Source organism: Canis lupus, chromosome 21 (genome assembly GCF_048164855.1).
Source record: "Canis lupus baileyi chromosome 21, mCanLup2.hap1, whole genome shotgun sequence".
NCBI classification, from domain to species: Eukaryota; Metazoa; Chordata; class Mammalia; order Carnivora; family Canidae; genus Canis; species Canis lupus.
This window is the reverse complement of record NC_132858.1, coordinates 9,800,619-9,806,121: the sequence shown is the minus strand read 5'-3', so window position 1 is coordinate 9,806,121 and position 5,503 is coordinate 9,800,619. Positions and strand designations below refer to the sequence as shown.

At 56.9% G+C, this 5,503-nt stretch overlaps 1 long non-coding RNA gene across 1 annotated transcript; it reads right to left on the bottom strand.

Annotated features, from left to right (window-relative positions):
- Positions 1-2,333: 2,333 nt before the first annotated feature.
- On the bottom strand, positions 2,334-5,503 carry LOC140612618 (uncharacterized). Its single transcript, XR_012013763.1, has 2 exons — positions 4,308-5,503; positions 2,334-3,835 (listed from the first exon to the last, which is right to left on the bottom strand). It is a non-coding gene; the product is annotated as an uncharacterized lncRNA (long non-coding RNA).

The window sequence follows — 5,503 nt, the reverse complement described above, 5'->3', positions numbered from 1 at the left end:
AGAGGTCAGGTATGCATAGAGCCCTGGGGCATAGAGCCCTGGGGAGCGAGGAGGACAGGAGACTGAGTGACGCCCCAGTGGCCAGGCCCATAATCACCCTGCCCAACCAGGGGATCCGCCATGTAGGCCTCAAGCCATGGTCTGGCTGGTGAACCCATGCAGGTGCCAGAAGAGGGCATCCAGAGAGTGCGTGGACGCCCTGTGTTCCTTCCCTGGCACCTCGCCGCCCGCCGGCCTTCCAGAGGGGCTGCCCCTGACTTGCATCCTTTATAATAAACAGGCCATAGCAAGTGAACCCCTTTCCTGAGTTCTGTGTGCTGTTCTGGGAAATTGTGGAACCTGACAGGGATCACGGGAACCCCTAATGTCCAGAAGCACAGCCTGGACTTGCAATCGGTGCCCGAAGTGGGAGCCACCCTGTGGGCCTGAGCCGCTCACCTGTGGGGTCTGACGTCCATCCTTGGCCAGGTGAGTCAGAATCTCAGAATCGGCTTACGGGCCCTTGGCTGGTGTCCAGAGACTCAGATTCAGTCGTCAGTGTTGGAAAGCAGGCTGGAGGGGCCACTGTAATGAAGCTGCCAGGCCGTCCACACACCCTCGTGCAGCCTCGGATGGATAAGAACCTGCCCACCCGCTGGAAGAGTCCTATGCCCGCTTCACCTCCTGCCCAACCTGCAGGCCTGATCCCTCTTACTTCCTAACATTTCTTGTTGCTTTTGTTTCTTATGATCCAATTGGCCAGACTGTTGGTTTTATTTGCCTTTTCAGGGAAGCTCCTGGCTGGGGGCCCTCTCCACCGCACCCCTCCCGCCACCACTTCGCTGGCTTCTGCTCTCGACTGTCTCCCTTGGTGGCTTCTGCCGAGCATCTTCCAGCTCCTGCAGCTGGCAGGCAGCTCAGCTCCTGGACCTTGGTCCCAGGTGAACCCCAAGACCCACACTCCCTGGTGCCAATTTGCTGCAGCCCGCAAGGTCTGAACGCAGCTTTTTCAGTATCATCTGCCTCTAGGTATTTTCAAATTTCCATTGTGATTTCTTCTTGGGGCTTTAGTTGTTTGGAGTGAATGTTTTAAATTATCTGGCTCTTACGTGTGGCCCGTGGGAACCCGTGTCCTCCGGCTCATGGCGGGCATCGGGGGGTTGGGCTCCAGGTGGAGGACGGCCCAGGCCAGGCCCCACGTCCGCCATCCGCTGAACACCCCGGCCAGCCTGGCCCAGCTGTCCATGGGCCGCAGCCTGCCTGGACCACGTGACAACAAGCTCCCCCTCCCTCCTGTGGTCAGCTGGGGACTCTCACCCCACTGCAGGCTTTGACTCACTCCTGAGCACCAGAGATAGGCCCTGGTGCCATGAGAAGCATCCCACGCCCCTGGCCACGGCCCTGCCACCCATCCCTTATCTGGTCCCTCTACTACCCTACCAGTGCCCCGGCCTGGGAGGTCACAGGCTTCCCAGGTCTTCCTTGTGGCTCTTCCTAGAACGGCCCCTCTGGACTCCACAGCAAGCTTGCAAATTCTCCAGAAGCTGCAGCTGGATCTCACTCAGAGTTTCTGCTCAGCATCTGCCCCCCAGGAGCCGTCAGGTGGCAGGCAGCAGCCCCCCACCCCAGCGCTAGGTCACTTTCAGGCCATAAGGATCCAAACTCAAAAAATGCCAAAGGAGTAGCTGAGAGACTGAGCAGCTGGGCGGCAGCCAAAGACCAGTTACCGGGCTGATTGGAAACAGAGCCCCGAGATCTGCCAGCTGCCACCTCTGTGCTGGTCTCAGCCCTGGGGCTGCAGCTCCTGCAAGGCCACTGCTGAGGACCTCTGGGCACCTCAGGGCTGCCCAGGGTTGGGGTGTCAGGGTCTCCGGGCTCTGGAAGGGGGGCCTCGCCTTCCCCACCTGCCAAGCTTTCCCAGGTCCCACCCCTGCGGCCCAGCCTGGGGGGCCCTTCACAGTCCCTGCAAGGGTGGGTCCTCAGAGCCCTCCCTGGAAAGGGCCCCACAGTCCCAGAGGTGTGCCCTCACCTTGCACACAAGCTACAGCCCAGAGCACCAGTACTAGAGGCCACAGGCAGACCCTTGCTCTGTCTACCCAGCTGGGCTCTTATCTGTCCACCAGACAAAAAAGCACTAAGCTTGGCCCAAGGCAGTGGCAGCAGCCAGTGAGGGAGGGAGGCCACCAGTGGGCAAGGGCTGGGCAGTGTGGCCAGCCAGGGATGGGAAGTCAGGGGTGGTGGGAGCCACCCTGGGGGCCGGGGTCCTGGCCCGGCTAGTGGGCCAGCTGCTCAGCCTGGCTGTTGTTTAACCGAATGTGTTGGCTGTTGTTTTCTAAATCAAGATTTCCAAAAACTTATTACGGACAGAATGAGTATTGCCACTACTTAGGATAAAGCAAACACACCTCCTTAAATCCATTAATTTAGGTGCTTGTGGTTGCTGTGATTAGACTTTCCTAAGTTTCTTTAGCAGGTTTGCATGCATGTTCGTGGAAGCATCTGCAGCCTTCTCTTGGGAGGAATTCCACATTTTCCAATTTCCTCCTTTCCCGCCAGGTATTCATTCCATTTTGCATTCTCCATAGAAGCCTGGATCCATGTAGGACGCCGCCAGACATCCTGTGGTGCCTCCCTGGCGTCTGACTCCCATAAGGACTCTAGAATCTCTGCAGTGAGACTAGCTCCAAGCTGCAAGGGAAGTGAGGAGGCACGCGTGTATATGTGCACACGTGGGTGTGCATGTGCACACAGGTGTGCACGCGTGTATGTTGGGCACAGATGACATTCCACGCAGAGGAAATCAAATGCTCAACTGCCTGAAGGTGAGAGACCCAGTGTGTAGGAGCAAGGAAAGCTGCGTGTGGCATGTTATCGAGGTCACGTGGTTCAGGCGCGGAGATGAGGCAGGTTGGATGCCATCAAGCTGGGGTGGCCGCAGGGTGGACAGATGGGAGACGGGACAAGGCGATGTTGGTGTGCACTATCCCGTGTTCTCTTCCTGGGCACCTGACTGCATTCTGGCTAGCGGATGTGGGCAGGAGTGGCTCCTCCAAAGCCCCAACCCCATCCCCCGGCACTCCCTTCCCCTTGCACTCCAACCCTGGAGCCCTCATACCCTGCTGGCCTAGCTCAGGATGGAGGAGGGCTGCCCCATACCTGACTGTGCCAGGAGTGGCTTACAGAGCAAGCAAGAATCTTGTGGTTGATTTGCTCTCATGCTCCTACCTCGATGGCAGCTACCAGGGCCTCTCCTGGACAGGCCTTACTCCTCTGATCTCTGCCGTGCGTGGTACTGGGCCTTCATCTCAACAAAGCTCTTAAAATTCCATCTCTCTCTCTGTCTCTCTCTTTTTTTTTTTTATTTTATTTATTCATGAGAGACAGAGAGAGAGAGGCAGAGACATAGGCAGAGGGAGAAGCAGGCTCCATGCAGGGAGCCCGACGTGGGACTCGATCCCCGGTCTCCAGGATCAGGCCTTGGGCTGAAGGTGGTGCTAAACCGCTGAGCCACCGGGGCTGCCCCTAAAATTCCATCTCTTAAAGTGACTGGTTTCCAATCTTGCAAAGTTCTGAATTTCCGGATACGTCTCTATGTTTGGTGTCATTTCTGTGGGCAAACTGGGCGTTCCTCCATGAGCCCATCACTTTCTGGTTCTGCTGAGTTGCCACAGTGGTTCTCACAGAATTCCACTAGCGTCACACGGATCCCTGTCATTCCTCCACTGTTGGGTGTCACTGCCAGCGGCCTGGCTGCTACACCAATGTCATATCATTTTAGGTTTAGGATTTATTTGTTACCACAACATAAACTGGTCTATCCTAACTGCTTCAGAAATAGGTTCTCTGTAGGAAGGAGCTGCCATTAAAAAAAAAAAACACAACACTTAAATTAATAAATACCCATAGAACCTCCATGGTGCATGACCCTAAGCTTTGTAGCTCATGTGATTGGTCTCAGCTTGACCGGTCTCAGACAGGCCCATTCCCACTGCAGGGAGTCAGCTGCTGTCAGCAGATCTTGGTGGCCTTGGGGGGCACTAGCCTCGCTCTAGGCATCTCTTCCTCCAGAAGGCGGGCCTGGGTATGCTGTCCTGATGAGGGCAAAGGTGGGTCACAGGACTGAGACTGGAGTCGAGGGGTAGAGCTCCCCACCCACAGCGGGAATGCCATGAGGTTGCCTAGCAACAGCATGGGCAGAGGTGAGGGTGAGGCCTGGGGACCCTAATACCATGTGTCATGGGGGGTGCGTGGGGACAGATAACTCCAGTTTTCAAGTCAAAAGCTGCTGGACCAAGAGAAGTTGCACCCCAACCTGACATGCTGGTTACCTGGTGATTCTGGACCTGGAGATGGACACCGTGACCAGACGAGCTTCAGTGAGGCAGAGGATGTGTCTGGTGGCAGTGTCCTCCTGGGCAAAATACAGAACCTCTGTATTTCCCAGCCTTCCCTAGGGTAGTGTGGGCGATGAGGTCACAGGACTGAGCTCTAACCAATGGCAAACACAGGAAGTGAGATAAGCTCCTTGGTTCCTTTCAAAGTGACCCTGGAGGACACATGTTCCCAAAGACAGCTGGAAGGTGACGAAGATCTGGTCAACCTGCACGAGACCACAAGTGACTGGAAAATACAAACCCTGTGCGTTGGGGGCCCAGGTGCACCGACAAACCCTCGGGAAGCCTGCATCTGTGCCGACTCCCAAGGGGCTGGGGGTGCTCCCAGGAGCACTGTGGCTGTGAGGACCAGGCAGTTGAGGCGGGGGGTAGAGTGTTGAGCACAGGAAACCTGGGAAAGCAGACTGCCCGGGGGGAGGCCGGGAAGGCTGGGGAGGCCCGGGAGGCTGGGGAGACTCAGGGGTGACTGTGGAGCCACCTGGAAGGATGGGACACGCTACGAGCTTGGGGTTTCCAGCCTCACCAGTGAGACTGTTGTGAGGTTGACGAGACCCAAGGGGAGGCAGTGGGCTCACTCGTAGAAATGGAGGGAAGTCATCGGAGGCAGCCTGGGTGGTGTAGAGAGGCTTGTCCCACAGGGAAGGCACAGAGATGGGGCCCAGGGAAGGGGAGCTTGGGCCGGTCTCCTTGGCTGCAGCCCCTGGGATCCTGCTCCGTGCTGACAGCAGACCTCCTGGAAAACTTCCAAGGGCACAGCATTTTGATCAGCGTTCTCCGGAGAAGCAGAAGCCGCAGTGCGTGCGTGTACACAGCAAAGAGGTTTGTTGCAAGGGATTCACTCATACGGTGACAGAGGCTGAGATGTCCTGAGTGCTGCAGTCCGCAAGCCGGAGGCCCAGGAGAGCCAAAGGTGTGAGTGCTGGTCCAAAACCCAGTAGGGGGGATCCCTGGGTGGCTCAGCGGTTTAGTGCCTGCCTTTGGCCCAGGGCGCGCTCCAGGAGTCCCAGGATCTAGTCCCGCGTCGGGCTCCCTGCATGGAGCCTGCTTCTCCCTCCTCCTGTGTCTCTGCCTCTCTCTCTCTCTCTCTCTGTCTATCATAAATAAATAAATAAATCTTAAAAAAAAAAAAA